The sequence below is a fragment of the Indicator indicator genome, chromosome 13, assembly GCF_027791375.1.
Source record: "Indicator indicator isolate 239-I01 chromosome 13, UM_Iind_1.1, whole genome shotgun sequence".
In the NCBI taxonomy this organism is placed as follows: Eukaryota; Metazoa; Chordata; class Aves; order Piciformes; family Indicatoridae; genus Indicator; species Indicator indicator.
This window is the reverse complement of record NC_072022.1, coordinates 23,697,910-23,717,314: the sequence shown is the minus strand read 5'-3', so window position 1 is coordinate 23,717,314 and position 19,405 is coordinate 23,697,910.

Here is a 19,405-nt window from a genome sequence, read left to right as displayed (position 1 = left end):
GACACAGTTCTTTTTGTTTTGTTTTGTTTTTTACTTTTTCCTGTGTGATGATTAGCTTGAGGAGTGGTGTTGTATGTAGGCATATTCTTATTCCCAAATAGGAGTTTTGCTTGAATTAGCATAGTTTGTTTCAGACAATCTACTTTAAAGATACACTTTACCCTAGCCTGAATTGTCTTGAAGACTTATCTTCAATTTTTCTCCCCCTCTGTGTTTTTGTGTTCTAATAAACAATTATTTCAGAACTTTAAGAAATGAGGAAGGGAAAGACAATACAGTTTAATTTTAAAAATAGACTTCTACTGGATTAAAGGAATTTCTAATGCTACTGTTCAGACCGTTTTGAGTGTAATCCAGATGGTGGTTACCATTGAGAGAATTACTTAGCTCCTTTAATTTGTCATTGTTTGTTCCTTTAAAACAGTGCTGCGGCTTCTCTTTGATTTTTGTCACTGGCAGTTGCAAATGTAAATGTTAGAATAAAACTAACTTTGTCGACAGAGAGGGGTGTACTTTTGTTCAACAAATTGATCACAGATGTATCAGACACTTATTTGATTTCCACAGAAGCAAAGAGCAAATATTTTCTTGGAACCCAACTTGAAGGCTGACTGGATAAATACTATCTACAAAGCTTGTGTCCTTGTGCTGGAGAAAAAGGGGAAAGAAGCAAAATACCATTTTGGTTTGTTTAGAAGCCCTTTCTGTTACTCAGCCAAAACAATTTCAAAATTACAGTGTTCAAGTAAAGCATTTTCCTTGGAGGTAATTTTTGTGAAAGATAGGGAAAGGGTGGTTTTGGTTGATAGGTTAGGGGTTCTTTGCAAAGATTTTGGCAAGGGACACTGTGTCTATGGGCATCATCCTTCTCCTTGGTGGAGAGATGTAGCTGCAAGGTTCTCACTCCACAGAGATTACCTTGATAGTTATAATTTTACTTTTCCTATGAAATGCAAATTCAGAGGACCTTTAAAATGAGTTGCAAACTTTCTGCAACCTCTGGCATTTTGACAAAAGCACCTGCTGCCAAAGAGAAATATTCTTCAGATCGTTGTCTGCGTGAAAGTGAAAGGGAAGGGTGGGGAACAAATGAGCAGGAGAGTCCAAGAGGAGACAAAGCAGCCTTGCCTGAAGCACATGTTAATCAAGGGAGATCAAAGGATATGATGTCAGTTTACAGTGAAACAGGTCAGGCAAGCCCAGGTAGCTCAGGAAGCAGGATACTAATTATTCACAGAAGAAAGTCAGGTATACAGTTACTGCACTACAGTTGAAAGTCAGGAGGTCAAAACTTGCAGAGTGAGCAAGTGAACTTACAAAACGGCCCGGCTGCAGACGGGGGAGGTTATCGCTGTCTGGAAATGGGGGAGAACGACCCTAGTGTACCAAGTCTGTCCCAACAAGGTAAGCACAGGCAAGCTGGGAAATACTGTGCCCTTTGGAGGTTTGGGGCATTGCTAGTCTCTGCATGTAGGAGCTTGTTTTGCTGTCCGCTCTTGCAGCATGTGCTGAGTGGTCACATGAAGGCACTTGGCTTTGCACTTGTGTGGTTTTTGGGAAAGGAGAAAATCCCCATCCCTCATCTCTGCTGCATATTGTGTTTCAATTCATGCACTGTTTTTTTTTAGGAGGGGCAGGGAAGGTCTGATAAGATTGTGTAAGCATAAGATCCTGTAAGCATTTGGCACTGTATTGTCAACAAAGGTTGCTTTAAACTTAAGGTGATCTGTAGAAGTTGAGGTTACCATTCTGTAATGCAGTTCAGTCTGCTGCAAATGTTTTTTTGGATAGGAAATGCTTTGCACAAGTGTCTTGCAGAAACTGAGTACCTGTTGCATTTGAGCAGGGCATGGCAGATGCACAGAGGTGAAGGATAGTCTTTCCAATTTGCATTCTTGGCTTATTCCAGGTTGTTGTTTTGGGTTTTTTTTTGTCTTCTGAGGGCTCTGCTAAGGTAACACCAACACATGCATGCAAAATAACCCTTGTAAGCACTTGCGTGGCTCCCTGTAAGAACAGAGTATTGTGTCCTAGGTGTTTTAAATTTTCAGTAGAAGCCTGAACATAACATTTCATAAATCTTGCTTAGTTCTTCTTTTGCACCATTAATGTCAAGTTTTTTGTTTTGAGAAAGCATGTTTTCCCAGTAGCACTTTTTTCTTCCAACAGTTTTACTGTCCCAGGAAATACTATCTTCCGAAGTAATTATTCCATTATTTTATGTTCTTAGCATTCAGTCTTTTTTTTTTTTTCCCTCCTGACATTCAACCTATGCTTTTCTTTTGCTTGACTTTACCAGTCTCTTCGTGGCTTCTTTCTCCTGCTTTGCATACCAGCAAGGAATAAGGCTTTGTATCTATTTCACATTGTGCAAGAATTCTCAAACTGCTGTAGAATTCACAAATGGTTTTCTAAGAGTTGAGATCATGACTTTCTAGTCATCAAGAAACCATGTTGCTACTTCACCCCTTCAAGACACTATTTATATATACATGAGCACATTATACAGGGATCCAATTATGTTTTTCAGGCTTGTCTTAATTGGTAATAACCCTATTGATACCAGATCAGGTTTTGTTCATGGATATTTTTTCCATTGCTTTTTTTTTTTTTTTGTATTTATAAGTATGTACATACTACAAAGAAAACATATACTAGCAAATTCAGTTTTCATCCAGATTTTAATTTTGAAAGATGCATCACTCATGTTCAGTGTCATGGAGGTCTAAACAACTTTTCTTGTGTTATAATGAAAGAATTGGTATTGTTGCTTTTTTCCTGTTCCCTGTTCAGGATCTGACTTAAGTGTACAGGGGTATGCTATTCTGAATTATGTCCAGCCTTATTTTGACCTTAGTTGTCACGTTGTGTGTGAGGAGGTATTTCACTGTTGCTGCTAAAATCATACTGGTACAACAGATACAGAATGATTTGGGGCCTGCTGTATTTCATACGGTTTGAGGGCCATGATTTTGCTTCTGATTTAATTTGTGCCTTTTCTCCATTAGTGTAAGTGAGCTTAGTCAAATGGAATTCCTTTCAATTTGCATTAGTGGTAATGGCACAAGAATTAGGGCTGCACAGTAATACCATTTTTGAAATAAAAATATTCTATGTGTACGTGCATGCAAACACACATACACCCCCAGTGTAAGTTTTTTCACTTGCCATCAATTTGATGTTCTGGGTTATTTCCATGCATGCTTGTTTTTAGAAACTGTCCAAAATAATTGGTGATTCAACCAATTTCTTTAAGGAACAAAAGGTGGGAAAATTAACATTGCTCAAGATACCTGTCAAAACCACTGCTAGTTGAGCCAACTTACGTTTCTTTTCATGCTATTTATTTTTAGAGAACTTTGTGCTTGTATGAATTACTGAAGGTGCCAGATTGACAGCCCTGGAGGCTGGCTTCACTTACTCATTAGCAAAAGAGATATGGCTGGGGCAGCAGGTGCACAAACCTACTTGCTGTGCTATACCCATGTGTCTCAGTTCTGCTGTGGAAAAAAAACCCTTTTTGAGGATCCAAGGGTTTCAGTCCAGTTCACTCCTTGCCTTTCCCTGCAGCGTTTTCTTCTAAGGGCACAACGTAATAATGGTCCTGTGCTGATTAGGTTTGTGTGCTAAAGACTACACAGAGACCTTTATTTGATTTCACCAAACAGGCGTCAGATGGTGAAGAAGGCTTGGGGCTTACATAAGTCAGTAATTCTCACCATCTGGTCAGTCAGTAAATGGAAGGTCACTCTGCCGTCACAGCCTTTTTGTTTTGCACCACGTACAGTAAGCTCAGAGAATAAATTAGCTCTCGGTTCTGTCTGTTGTTGCTCTGCTATTCCTGTAAATGCTTCTGACCTCCATTTCTGCGGAGGCTTGCAGCCTGGGTGTGACAACTGAAAAGAGCAAAACCCAGAACAATAGGGCTTTCACTGCCAGCCGTAAATTGATTCCTTGTTCAAGGGAGCACACTGAGAGCCCTTCAAAAACGCACTGCAACTAACTGAGAATAACTTGTCTTTTTTTTTTAGTGGTTTGGGGCTTTTTTTCCCTTTTGTTGTTGTTGTTTTGGTTTTAGCATCAAGATCCATTCCTTCACATGAGTTACTGTTTTCAGTCCTTCTATGACTTAAGTAGTTTACTAGAGAGTGAGTATGACAATATTAGCCCCACAAGATGCAATTACTGTTAATTTTAATTTTAAGTTACTGTATGTGAATTGTAATTCATTTTACAGTGTATTTTATTGCTGGATAGTCATAGTAGTTTTGCTTACTTGCTGAGACTGTGAGAGACATGCTTGCCTCTCTGGTCCACAGAGGACAGAGTTAAATTGACAAGTTCAAGTTTAAGCAGCTTATTCTTTCAGTTCTCAGCAAGTGAGCAAGAATGAGAAGAGTCATATGAGCATTATTAATATACCATCCTGAATTTCTTTCAGAGGTCACTTATGTGCTGTTAGCATATCTGAAGCATTTCTATAAATGGTTTCATTATGTATATCCTTAATTAAACAAGTATAATATTTCTTAAAATCATTTCCAGCAACTTTATATTCCCTTCATAATTAATCTGGGTTTTGGATCAGCTATGAAGTGTGTGTTCCTTAGGTTTGCTCTTGTGTTCTGATGTTGATTTTTAGATCAATATATATATGTATTCTCATGAAACATTCACAGGCCTGGGTCTGAAAGAAGCAACTACAACTTTTTGCTGAGAAGGGCGATGGGAAAATATCAAGAGCTTAGATAAAGAACACTCCACTCTTGTTTAGGGTGGTGGGAATTAATAAAGGAATGTCCTAGAAAGTCAGTTTTGCAACAGTGGCTTTGCTTAAGCTTCTTTTTCTTCAGGAGAGGGCACCTTGGCCACCAGGTCTACTGTACTTGCTATTGGCTGTATAAAAAAGAATTTTGCATCAGGTGTGAGTTTTTTGAGCAGGGCTCTGAAAAATGCTAATGAATGCTGTAATCAGCTGCTGTCATGAACTGTGGGGTTCTTGAACAAAAGGTGGTATCTCTGAAAGTCCATTGTAAAAATGCTTCCTGTCCCCTTTGTGTTTGATGACCTCAGTCCTCAGAACTGAGTGCCTTTTTCCTCTCTGGACAGTTATTAGCAGAACATAATTGGATCCCTTCTTGGCTCTTTTTGAATGATAGTAGTGAAGGTTTCCTGTGACAGCATTTCTTACACAGATTGGCTCTATTTTCCAACCAGGTACACTAACAATAGGTAATTTAAAATAATTCATTTTATTGCTGCCTCCTGTAGATTTTTGACTTTCATTTCAATGTGGTGAATCTAGAGAGCTGGAGAAGTATGCTCTGATCGCTATCCTGGCGCTGTGAAAAATAGGAGATTCAAATAGTCCTGCAGAGCCATCAGCAGCTGGATCAGCACAGAGCATTCTTTTGACTTCAGGTGAAGTCATACTAACATTTTCTGGGTGCTTTTAACTCTTTTGTAACAGGTATGCTGGGTTTTTTCAGCTTTAATTTCCCAGTTTATGTGCTCATGGGTCAGGATTTAGTATTTCAATTCTGCAGAAATACTCTCACTAACATGAGCATGTTAAAACTGAAAAATTGGCATAAATTGAAGTACAGTAAGAGTGAATCTGTCTTCAATGGTGAGAATCCACTGGAGAACTGCATATCAGACTCAAGACTTGCAGCTCCCAGTCTGCTTTGTGCTCCTGTTCTTTTGCTGTCCCAATCCTTCCCAGTTCTTAGAGGTATGTTGCAGATGATTGCATCTTAATGTGTATGCTAGAAAATGAAACAAGATAGCAACATCTTTCTGCAACAAATAGAAGTGAAATTGAAAATGCAGTAGATGTATAGTAATAGGGTGATGTTTGTGAAGGGTCTGAAAACTTTTCATCATAATCTTGGTTATAAAGCTACTTTAAACTTTGAAATCCTACCAAACGTGGAAATAAGCTCTTGTTGACAGTAGAGTCTATCAGATTTCAGTGTTTGCCTCTCAAGAAAGTGATCCAAGGGAAGCTGTTGGTGGTTTTTTTTTCCCCCCAATACCTCATTCTTTGGTCTGTGTGCTAAGTGTTGTATTTATTTTGGCTGCTCCCATACCCCCTTCCTCTGAAAATACATCACTTACTGGAGAAAAGGCAAGACCTGAAGCTGATGTAGAGGGAATACCAACATGATTTTAGCAATTCAGGCAAAAGAAACCAATGTTTATATGAACTTCTTATGCAGATGTGACACTAGTCCATAATCTAGAGAGTACTCTGCTTTCACAGCAGATCCTAACAAGGTCTCTTTTTCATCCTTCTTCAAACACTGGAACTTCTGTGGAAATAGGTCTATTTTGGGATTGCATTCCATAGTCCTGGTGGGAAAGGCAGCAGTGCTTAGATGGTTTATTTTATTTCTCTTTTTCCTTTGCTTGAAAATCAGCATCTTCACTGACCTCCACCACAAACAAGACGATAGAACCCTGGGACAGTATCCTCAGCAGCACTCTGTCTTGCACTGAGGTTTTGAGATGTGCTTTATAAAGCCAAGCAAGGTTGTTTTTCTTCATTGCAATATTATTGTGAGCAAGGTACTTAGAATTTGTTTGTTTGGGGATTTTTTTGGTTGGGTTGTTTTTTACCCAGGGCCTAAAGTCTTCATTAGTCATTCCATACTTATCATATTCTTAATATTCCACTAAATTTATGGACATTGCCTAACTGCAATGTAGTAATGTTATACTATAATATGGTATGCTTTAAGTAATGATGAAAAGGTAGGGTAAAGTAGACTTTACTGGAAGAATTTCTATGTTTAAGTGATCTTATGTAGGTGTTTTTTTCCTTTTTCTTTTTAATACTCTTGTCATTTAAATTATATTCAAGTCAACAGCAGAAACATGAGTCTCCTTCTCTCTCAAAACCCACCTGGATGCATTCCTCTGTGGCCTGCCCTCAGTGATCCTGTTTTGGCAAGGGGTTGGACTCAATGATCTCTGGAGAACCCTTCCAACACCTAATATTCTGTGATTAGGTACATTAAGGCAAAATAGTGCACAATCCTTGTGCAGTACTGCTCTCCAGTTTAGCATGTAGGGAATTTTTGAAAAATGAAACAGGTTGCTGTAAATTTATTCCAAACCTGAAGACTGTGTTCTTAGTTCTCCTGCTGTTCCCAGTGGTTCAGGGTGACTCTCTGCATCTCCAGGTTGCCATAATGTATATGTTATTGGGTATTATTAGTATATCCTGAGGTGTACGAAGCAGCTCTTATGTTAGCGGAAGGAAATTTTTGTGAGTGTGAGTAGTTTTCCATCTCACTCACATGTTTCTAATCATAAGGCTAAGCAGGCAGTTTGGGCAGGAGGCATACTGCTTCAATTTACCCTTCTGAAACCACTTAGGAATTGTTAAACTGAGAGCATACCGTGGAGACTGTCACACAGACCAGGACAGACACAGGAAATGTTTTATGTCAGATCATTTGCACATGCCTTGGGAAGAGGTGGAGAAATTCACTTTGTACTGACTTCTGCACTCTCTTAGTGAAGTGGCTTTTGTCATGCAGGTTTCAGTATGCATTGCAAGCTTCATGTTCAGGGCAAGTAGTTGAAATTTAGCATGTGTTAAAAAATTGAGGGGTTTTGGCTGTTTTAACATTATTTACTAAGGAAATGAGGCTTCTGCTCTATCTTCCAGAATGTTCAGGCAAATTTTGGATATTTCACACATTCTTCTGGAAGCAGATTTTTCTAAAATATTTTATTGGATCAGCTCATTTGTGCAGCAGTAAATGTAGCTGAAGATGTGTCTTAGGTATAGGGGGTTGAGGGAAGTGAACAAGTTTAATTGCTTTTTAGTGACTTCAGATCTTCATATCCTCAGATTAATTCTTAATTGCACAAAAAGCTCTGCAAACCCAAAGAAGTGTGGACATGTCCACAGTCAGAGAACAAAATGCTGTCTGGTTTGCTAAAGAAGGAAGTGTGTTTGTCAGAAATGCTGTGGTATCTTCTAGCTCTTATTATTTTAGATGAAAAAGGAACTCTGGAAGGATGTAATTCAGCTGTATTTAATGTCTGTATCATAGTTGTGACAATTTTTAGGTGTCTCATGGCTGTAGAATATATAGAACTGGGAACAATGACTGCAAAACCTCCTTTTTCATTCAGTTAACAGGGGAGCAGAAGGAGTAACTTCATCTGCATCAGGAAAGTAGCTAGAAATAATTGAAAACAACTGTTAACTTCAAGGAGACTTGTCATGTTTTTCCCCTCTCAGGAAAGATGTGCATGTTCTGTATAGCAGTGTTGGAGCTTTTTGCTCAAATTTTTAGTGTCTGGTTTTTGAGGGTCCACTATCTCCTCTGTCACACTTACCTCAAGATGAATTTTCAGCTGGTGCATGGCCACAGACTGCCTTTGGACTTGCACTACTACTGGAGGTCCATTTTTGCAGAGTGTGGCTGCAGTTGCTTTTGCCTTTTTGCAGTTCTCTGCTTCTGGTTGTAATTTGGTCATGTACTGAAGTCCTCCTTAGCATTCAGGAAGACAAAAAAAAATATAACCTAAAGTTAACTAAATCCATCCCTGTAGAAACATCATAGAAAGGGGACCAGAGACATTTAGCCTGAATTTTACCATGAATCTGTAGTGCTAGTTTAATAGTAGATGGCTTTGCTAATTTGTATAGGTTTTCATCTTTTTCTTCAGGTAATGCTTATATGAAAGGGGCATTTCTGCTGTCTCTGTAAGCTCAGATTTTATGTACTTTGATAACACTATTAAGTTTACCTCATTTTATTCTGCTAGCATGGCAAAGAGGTGCTGAGTCAGGCTGTATTTGTTCTTGTGCTTCATCAGCAGAAATGTTTACCAACTTTCTAGTTATATTTTGTTTGTGAAAACATGATGAAAGCAATGGGATTGCACTGGTATCAGAGCCTTTACTTTGCCCTGTGTTGTTATTAGCATTGATTGAGTCTTAAGAGCAAGAAATAATGCAGTTAGGCTTCCACTGGCCAAGGCTAAGCTTTTAGGGCTAAGAGGGAACAAATATACATCTTTTCACTTCACTTGACCTGGAAGTCTAAGAGTTACATTAACCCAAATCATGGCAATGTTGGCTGGGCTGTGGAATAGTCTGGTTCTTTCTCCCCATTGAAGTGGTGTGTGGGTGTCTTCAGTCAATTGCACTCTTTTTGTTTGCTGTTCTTTCTCTCTTCAAGTGTTTTCGGTATTCCTTGAGTGGAAGAAAGCAGAAATGGATGTTTTGGGTTATAAATACAAAGCTGTTCCAATATGCCAGTAAATTAAATTACTGATGCTGTATTACTCCAGCTCCTGGCACTGTTGATGGCTCTGGCACCCTGCATGCCATCCCTGGGATGCTGCCTTCTTGTAACAGAAGATTTTCAAGCTCCAAATGACAGTAAATTCAGTTCTCAATTCATGGGCATTCTGGTCATCCACCTGCAAACTGCTCTGTAGCTGATGCTTAATGAGCAGATAATTATATAAACCCACATCCTCTACATACCTAAACAACAAAATGCTTGTAACTGTTGCTTTGCTGATAGACAGAATTTTTCCTATTTACTGTTTCTATACTTACCAGATTACATGTAAAAACTATAAAATCTTTTATACTATCCATAAACGTAATAAAAAAAATGCTATACTACATAACTTTGACTTAGTCAATAATTCTAGGCTTAGCCTAAGGGGTTGAAAAGAAATTTATTCCTGTTACAAATTTTAATTATGCCATAAACTTTGGGAAATAGCTATTGATCTTCAGCATCTGGCAAAAGAAATGTTTCCTGCCTTTTTTTTTTTTTTTTTTTTGGTTATTTAGTTTGTGTGTAGCATTGTCATATAGGATAAAAATAAAAAATGTCACAAGAAATAAAGATGTGCCGTATGCAAATGAGAATATTTTGGTTTGTTTATGTATTAAAAATATTTTATTGCTGAAGAGTTTTTTTTTTTTGTTTCTTACCAGATTTTTTTTAAGCTATCTCCAGAGAAATTTGCATTTCAGATGCAAGAAAGCAAATTCTAATTCTATCAAAGACCCTTTCTCACCATGGGATGCTATAATATATACAGTATGTTTCTTGTCTTAGAGGTACATTTAAAGTTGCAATTGCAGTTCAATTGATTTTTCTTTGTTGTGGAAAAATTAGAATTTCAGGGGCCAGGTGAGACAAAGGCTGGAACCTTATTTTTCTCCATTTTGCCTTAAAGCTGGGCTATGAGACAAGGCATGTTAGTATAGAAGTTTAAGATCTAGCTTCAAATAGTGAAATTGCAATCCTGATCTGATGAAATCAGCAGCAAAGCTAAGGTTGCTCTTCAGCACAGTAAGCTCTTACTGGGATGTCATGGGGTAGGAGGAAGAACTTTTTAACATGTTTGAATTTCAGAGCAGCATGTAATGAGTGCAGCATTAGAAATGCAGACAACCTTTCTAATCATAGTAAGGCCTAGAGCCAAATGTGTTGTTTCATGGCATGTCTGCTTATGGTTCATGAGGTTTGAGTGTAGGTGAAAGAAAAGAGAACTGAGATGATCCCCAAAAATAGTCATTTGAGGTGACTGGAAATACTGGCTATACTCTCATTAAAATTTCAGTACAAGGATCCTTGGAGGCAAAGTAGTGTTAAGCTCCCTTTCTTCCATCTAAAATGGTCTTTGAGGAGATGCTGCCTGGTGACCTTGTTTTGAGGTAAATGGAGGGAGGTAAGTCGTTCCCATCCAGCAAAATTTGAACTACATAGGTAAAAATGGGTTAGATAGCTCCAAAGAGCTGATCCTTGAAAGGATGACTCAGCACAACTCACTGTGGTGGCAAAGAGTGACTCTTGAGCAGGTGCTTGGAGGACCAAAATGTTGCCTATCTTCTCTCCTAATATCTATGTCATGTAAGGCAAGGAAGTAGTTTGTGTGATCCTGAGAATCGTGCCAAATTAGTGCTGTAGTTGGCTCAATATAAAGACACAGTGATCCTAATCTTAGTGCCAAATTAAGATGTTGATACAACTGTATTAAACAGAAGGATCTTTGTAAAAGTCTGGCATGTGGGTAGGCTGCTCTGTAAAGGAAACTCCAAATACACCCTTGAGATGTATTGTACTTTTCTCCCTATTTCAGCAAGGGATGGATGCACCTCTGTTCCTTTCCACTTATTTTATTTAGGTTCTCATTTTTTATCTTCATGCACCCCGTGGTGAGCATGGATGCCAAGCAGCAGCTGAAGTTTCTCAAACTCTGTGCACACTACAGTGATTCTGTGACCTCTTACTGAATAAGTAAACTAAGCAAAGTGGGACAAAGGTGACTTCAGAGAGGCAGCTTGGAGTAGCTCTTGCCAACTCTTTGTCAGGAAATTGCTCCCTCGTAAGAGTATCTGCCAGTGGGGTATTGATGCTTGAACCCTTCTGGCTGGCTTTACCCTGCCTAGCCTTGAACAAAAGGGGTGGAAAAATATCACTGAGGCTTGCAGGCATTTGAGGTGGCCAAACTGACAGGTTGCACTCCAGCAGGTAAACGGAAGCCTATTAAGTACACACAGAGACAAAATGTGTCGTGTGAGTGTCAAGCGTTTTGTTAGGGTGAACTTCAGCGAGCAAGACAGTTGTGGTCGTTTCAAGGACGGGGGGAATGATGGGATTTCTGAAGGCTTTTGATAGTGACTTAAATATGGTCATAAGAGGCTGAATGTTGAAATGGAAACATGCAGCTGCATTCTCTTCACACAGCAGGACTAAGGCAACATCTCTATCTGCTGCAGAACCTTCTCTGTAAAATTAATAACACCTCAACAGCCCCAATTTTGTCTTCTCTGAACAACCCTGGTGCTACTTGAATGTTTTTTTTTTGCCTGCTTTCGTTTTCTGAAAAACCAACAACAAAAAAAACCCCAACAAAGCACAAAATGTATGAAATATATTTAGTTTTTGCAGGGGAAAAATCCGTTGAAGCACCCAGTTCTCTCTAAAATCTTCCAACATTTTGAGAACCCAGCCCTGCCTCCATTCCTCCCCCACTCCTCCTCACAGTTACCTGTAGCCATTTAGTTTGATCCTCGTACTCCAGAAGAGTTCTGCAAATGGCAGGTTGTGTTGAGCCATTTGTTTTGGTGACAAAGGGAAGCTCGATGCCTTGAAAAATGTAAGTTCTAATTTTTGTATAGTCCAATTTTTTTAGGTATTGTTTCTGGCTGGCAGGTCAGATTTGTCCTGCTGCTGTGTGCAGCAACTTAAAATTCATGTTGGTGTGTCACTGCAGTTACTACACTCCAGCCACCACACCAGAAAACTATTAACTTTCAGTTAATGATAACAGAAGATGTTTTATAATAAACTGTGAAATAACCTAATCATCTGCAAAAGGTTTAAAGATTTTATATTAAAATGCAATTAACTTCTGGGTTCTTTTGTTGTTGTTTTCTTTTTTAACAAATTGGTTATGTAAGACATGCAGTTAATTGGCTTTTGATTTGAAGGGAATTTGTGTTTGCTATGACATGGTGGCTGCTCTAACAACAGATGACTGCCACTAAATTTATGTGTAGAGAGATAGGTCTTAGTAGAAAGAGAAAAAAGAAAGCAATACCTTGGGCCTGTTAAAAGCTGGGTGCCAAGTTGTATGCTGAGGACTCAAAGCCATTGGGCAGAAGAGGACTTGTTTAAATTTTGTTTGAAAACCAGGTTTTCTCTATGGGTCTGGATTGCTTATTACTCTCACTTTGTGCAAATCATTTGCTTCACTTTTTACCTTAGACTTTCATTTGAGGTAGGCAGATAGGAGCTGCTCAAGCTTTGCAGGCATGGCAGGGTTCAAATCCATCAATAATTATCAAGTGCCTTTATCTTAGGGAAGGTAAATATGATAGTGGCAAGGACTACTTACAAGTACTCTTTGTGGTTTTAATTGGCTGATTTCTAACAGCAGAAGAGACTGTTCCAGTGAAATGGAAAAAAACAAAGTCATCTATACAAAAGGAAGCTTTCCTAAGATGCAAGGTTAGAACATGCAGAGCTATTAAAAATAAAACATTAAAACTCTTAACATGGAGGATGGGAACAGAAAGGTTGGGAGGGAAGGATGTACAAAGCAAGGAATGTGATGCTTTGTTCAGAAAACTCTTCTGCTGTGGTTGCAGTCAGTTGTGAAGGCAGGCAACACTGATGGGAACTTAAATTCAGAAAATAAGTTTTTTCCACCTGCTGATGGGAACCTAAATTCAGAAAATAAGTTTTCTACCGTCCTGAGGTTTTATTTTTTTCATGTTTCAAGACAGACTTGGACTGCTGTAGGGTCTGTACTAATAACAGTGTTGTAAAACAGGTTTAAATGTGAGTCTTGATGTAATTATTCACGTTACCTTCTTTCTTTGTCATGTAGAAGATTCAGGACAGGTTTCCGGGTGAAAGAGGGATTAGTTACTTCAGTGCCCTGTGCACAGCAGTTAAGTGAACATTTTTCCTTTTATCTTGTGCTTTAAAGCTCTGTGTCAGATTAAGTATCTTTAAGCACTCTCTAGAGGTGATCTGGAAGGGAAGCAGTCTCTGTATGTTACTTTGGTGTTGTTTTTCAATCTCTTTTATGACATTTCCAATTAATTTTATAATGCAGATATCTATTTGCAACACAAAAGTTGTTGTTTTTTGTTGTTTTGTTTTTTTTTTTTTTAAACTTTCTAAAAACATAACCAAAGGCAGAACTTTATCTAGGACAGTGATTTGAGTTTTGGTTGACTAATGGAAATGCGATTGCTAAGTATTTTAAAAGGTCACAGAGTCACAGAATGATAGGGGTTGGAGATCACCTAAGCAGACTCTCCCACCAGAGCAGGTTCACCTACAGCAGGTTGCACATGACAGCATCCAGGCAGGCTTTGAATCACTCCAGAGATGGACACTCCACCGCCTCTCTGGCCAGCCTGTTCCAGTGCTCCACTACCCTCAAAGAAAAGAAGTTCCACACTTCATGTGTTTGAGTTTGTGCCTATTACCTCTTGTCCTGTCACTGGGCACCACTGAAAAAAAGACTGGCCCCATCCTCCTAACACCCACCTTTTAAGCAGTCCTAGCTTCTCCAGGCTAAAATGTCCCAAGTCCCTCAGTTTTTCTTTCTAAGTGAGATGTTCTAGTCCCCTAATTGTTTTTGTAGCCTTTTGCTGTATCTTCTCAAGCAGTTCCCTGTCCCTTCCAGCAGGTCATCCCCTAGCTTTTACTGACACATGGGATTATTCCTGCCTAGGTGCTAGCCTCCTAAATTTACATCAGTCAAATGTTATCCCAAAGACAGTCTTTCTTAACTGTGAAACCTGAGCTTTGGTGTATAAATGCAGTGTATTGTTTCGTGTGCTCTGATATCTCTGCATTTTGTGTTTTTAAGAGTAAAATGTATCCTCCAGTGTTGGCATGGCTGCCTTGGAGTTAGGAAACAGCAAGTACTGACATTTTGGCTCTGATGAAGGTGGCTTTTCACCCCTTTGAGGAACATCTCAAAGGTCTATAAACCAGTCTTTCTCTTACCATTGCATTCTTAATCTGAAGATTAGAGATTACATTTTACATCTATGTGGATCATGTGCCAAAGTTGCATGCTTTTACAAGCACAGGAGTTAATTGAGCTGTGACTTGAAATCCAGCAGACTTGGAGGCTTTGTGGTGAGTGCCTGTGTGTGTAATGTACATATGCAGTGTGGTGATCTTGTTTTCTTACAGCTGTTTGTCATAAGTCAGTAATATTCAAAGCACATTGTCTGCCCACATTGGAGACATAATTGTGTTTTGTTAAATTTTACTCTTCCATGGAGACAAGTGGGAGAGGAGTGAGAGAGAGAAGGGCAGTTATTTAAGTTTACACACTTATTGCTGACTTGAGTTTAAACAAATTAGAGATGAAGCTTCTTACCTTTTCAATACGTGGTTGTACTCCTAACCTAGGAAGTTAGTGATGTGTTCATAGACAATAATAATTTTATTTCTCCAGTTGTCTGATTTAGTAAAGAAATCTTTACTGAACAGTTTGTGGAGTTGGAAAAGGTGGATTTTCTTTAGATTTACCCAAAAGCAGGAGAAAAATCAAACTGATTCTAAAACCCAATGGATTCTTAGCATCAAGATGTACATAGCCTTAGGGTAATGTGTTCTCTGATTTCTTTAATTTACGTGATGAGGATAGTTCATTGTGGCTTTGTTTCTATCTGTTGGTTTGTCTTTGATCCAGACCAAAAGAAAACTTCTTACTGAATTTAATGTCAGTGTCCTAGTTCTGCAGTGTTTACAGCTGCTGCTGTGCTCCCACTAAATGAGGATAAGGCCCAATAAAATCTGGGTGTTGTAAAGTCAGCTGTTGTGTATAAGAAACTTGTTCTTATTTTTTTTTCTAGTTCAGTGTCAGCTGCAGCTGCATGAACTGGATCAAAACTTTAATTGCAATTACAGCAAAACTAAAAGATGCATGCAAGAAAAATCACCTTCCTATTTCTAAAGTGATTTAAAAAAAAAAAAAGAAAAAATAAAATGGGTTTTCTGTTGTCTCAGAAACAGATGTTTGTTTAAACCCAATCGTGAACACATACTCAGATTTAATTTATTGTTTAATTTTGTACCAGTCTTTTGTAAATGAACTGCCTTGGGAGCAAGTGAATAGGAGTTTGCTATATGCTGAAGACTTGGAAAAGGGCTTCTGTCAGCATAGTTAAGCGTCCCAGGAAAAGAAACAAAATCGCTGATGAAGCAGGCTCATGTATAAAGATATTTTTCAGGGTTTAAAAGATGCAGGAACTTCAGATTGCAACACATCTCCAGTTAAGTCTGAGTGATTGAGTTTGGTCCAAATCAAAACTCGAACTTCAAAACTCAGACTGCTAAAAAGTGATTTTTGTGGGGTTGTTGGGTTTTTTGGGTTTTTTTTTGGCTGTAGGAATCTGTGGCTTTGGCTGTGTTCAGTCATTTTGTACACACTGCATCTGAGCACAGACAGGTCTTAAGTAGAGGAGATGAGTTGCAGCCGGTATCCTGAAGTTAGTTTTGATCAGATGTGAAATTTCACAGTGGTCATCTTGTTTTTCTGTACAGAAATTCTTACCTGATAAGCAAACACAAATGTTCAAGGATGAGGTTTTGAACCAAACCCAAGCTTTACATGTTTTTCTGAATTGCAATCACACACTCTAACAGGCACTATAAGTACCAATGTACTAGCATTTGTACTAAACCTATTTGTCCTACCTATCATAGTTGATTTGAATTCTTTCTCTTAAAGATTGAAGAAAATTTGTCTGCATTTCATTTATTACTCTTTCTCTTGTGTGTATTTCTTACTCCCAAGTGGAAGAGGGTTCATCCAGTGACCCATGTCTGTTTTTTTCAGAGAAACAGAAAAAGGAAGGAGTAGTATACTGACTATTTCAATCTTAAAAATAAATTGAGAGACTAAATTTAGGTCTGGAACATTAATTTGAAATAGGAAAATTACAGTTGGTTCATATATGGAAAAAAATAATTCTATTATTATGCTATTGTTAGATTGCTTTTAGTAAACTTTCCTTCTTGTTTTCTGTTGGGGTTTTTTTATGCCACTTATGGGCTAAAAGGTTGTAATTGGGTGTATTTTTCATTTTGTGCTGGTTGGTTTTATTTTGAAGTTTTAATGCCTGGGTCTTTGAATATGCACATCTGTTGTAAAGATGGAAAACTGATAGGGTCATGATTGCTTACTGTAATAGGAGAGAATTAAAATCCCATATCCCATGGAGCAGAAGAGGAGCAGAATGCTGAAAAAGCAGCCTTTTACATGTTACTGGATTGTTCAGTTATCATTCATAAGCCCCATAACCATGAGGCATTTCAGCCACTTGAAATGACTAGTGTATAAATGTTTAAATTATGCCAAGTATAAAGATAAACATTTCTGTTACGCTTCAAAACGTGGAGATCATCAGTAACTTCCTAGTCTTCATAAACTTCAATTTCATGCAAGAGTAAGTGATGTTTTCAGATGCAGTCAGTGGTGCTGGGGCTTCTGCAGAGCTTTTAGTTGGTAAGGGAGAAGAAATCAAAGATAAATAGTTTTGAGTAGCGTAGACTTGATATACTGAGGCTGTTATGACAGTGTATCCCATATCACATTATTATTGTCATATTAGTCTCTTTATGTAGCATCATAATTGTGTAATTACTGTATTTATATAACTAAGTTTGTTCTCCTTGGGTTTTAGTGTTAAATCATTAAAGGCAGATTTTAAATTCCATGTGAATTCGAATTCCCTTTTTTTCTTTTTTTTCTTGATCAGGTCAGTCTTTGCAAAAAGCTTCTGCAGATTTTGACTCCAGCCATTATTAAAGTTTTCCTTTCTCAAATAAATCTAAATAGTTTGTCATCTTTTTATAATTAGGACAGAATGAAAACGTGTTTTTAACTATTTTAATAGCCATATTTGCCCTCTTCTTTCCCACAACAGATTTCTAATGACTCTTCCTGTTCACTAATTTGCATTGTTGTCTGGCTGCCTTGCATGTAATCAGCAAGAGTAAACTGTTGATACATCACAAGGAATCTGTCACAAGGATGCATGTAGCTCTGTGCATGCTGAGAGGGTATGGAAATACGCTGGAAGTGATGGGCTCAATCCACTGGGGATTTCCTCTCTTGTCAGAAACCAAATGACTGGCATCTCAAAATCTTCAAGCAGAAGATGCAGTAACCCAGCTCTGGTATGGGGCCTTGTGCTTATCTAGCAAACCACCTGCTTTCTGTCTGGCTTAGTATGCTGCTCTTATTTTGCTGTCTACCAGTAAACTGCAGCAATATATTTATTTTGGTAGTAAGTGGTTATAGAAATGTCTGGGTTTATATTGTTGTTGATTTACATTTACTGTATTAGCAGAAAGCCTCGAGTTGAGTTATACTTTGCATGGTTAACTGCAAAATAGAAGTTTTCTGCTGGTTCTGGGGAAAAAAAAAACAAAACAACTGGCAGTCAAACTTTTTTGTTCCTTTGGTATGAACCTGCTACTTCCAGAAATTTTACTGTTGCTTGATGTTACATATTAGGCAAAAAATATCAATAGTGAGACTGTATACTCCCAGCTTCCTTGCTGTGCTTTAACATTACTGGTGATTCATACACTAAACCCACCCCCCACCCCCCAAAATACAAGGTTAAAGCTGGCTTAAGGTTTATTTATTTCTTTTATTTTTTGGTAGAAGCCTGGAAACTGTACCAAAGTTAGACAAATGATTCAGTCATCATCTGACCACAGTAATTAAATCCAAATTAAAACCAATAAATCATTCATCTTGGAAAAAAACTAATTTAAAAGGTCTAAAAGAAACAACAATGAAATGATTTTTGCAAGAGTAAAGATTTCCCCTCCCTCTGTATGAGTTTCTGATGAAGAATGAAAGGCTTAAACAATGTGGAAAAAAGGAGAGCAAGTGAGTCTTACTCATAGGTCTTTGTTTGCTGCTTAAAATGATGGTAACCATGATCTCTGTGTGATTGTATGTCATTTGCTGTCCAGCTGGGCTCTTAAATTTGCAAACTGTGTAAAGTTGTAAAGATTTGGAGCTGTCTGAGGTTTCCAAGTTGTGCAATACTACAAGGAAGAATTAAATTTGCTTGGTTTGTGGTTTTTTGTTTCGTTTTGTTGTTGTTTATTGGGTTTTTTGCTTTTGACTACTACTAACCCCAAACTAAATCTTTCATTTTCAATTGGAAAATGGACTACTTGGAGAAAAAGGATTGTAGTATTTGAATTATATGATAAACTCTGGCCCTATTTGCCTGTACCAGGCCTTTTTGCCTGTCATACCACCAATAAAGAAAGAAATTTGGGTTGTTTAATCCATCTGGTTATGCCGTTTTTCCTAATTCTTAGACAATGGTAGCACAGGAACAACAATAACTCCTTTGGTATTTCCAGTGCTGCAAATATTCTGCAGAAAAGAAAACCTTAGCCTGTCATTATTTCTTGCTGTTTAATTTTGCTGTTGGCAATATCAGAGCACAAAAAGCATGAAAGCATATTGCAGTCCTACTCTTGAATTTTCTGTGGTTTTGTTTGATTTTTTTTTTTTTTGGTGGTTGGTTGGTTGTTGTTATTGTTTTTCATTTGTTAATAGCAGATCCTCAACACTATTTGAAGTTTGAAATACGTTTATTTAACTCATGTTGAAGGAGTGTTGTTGTGCCCTTTCTTTCCCAACTTTTGAGCCAGGCTGGCTTTGTGCTGTTTGTTAGGAGAGAGGGAGCTTTGTCAAGGAAGAGACAGAGCCTTCATAACCTAGTTCTAAAAATGATTATTTTGCACTGCCTGCATTAGGAAAGTGTTAAACACTCATTAGGGCTCTGAAGTGTTAGCCATTATGAACCTGGCTGCAGTTGGCATAAAACTTTTCTCTT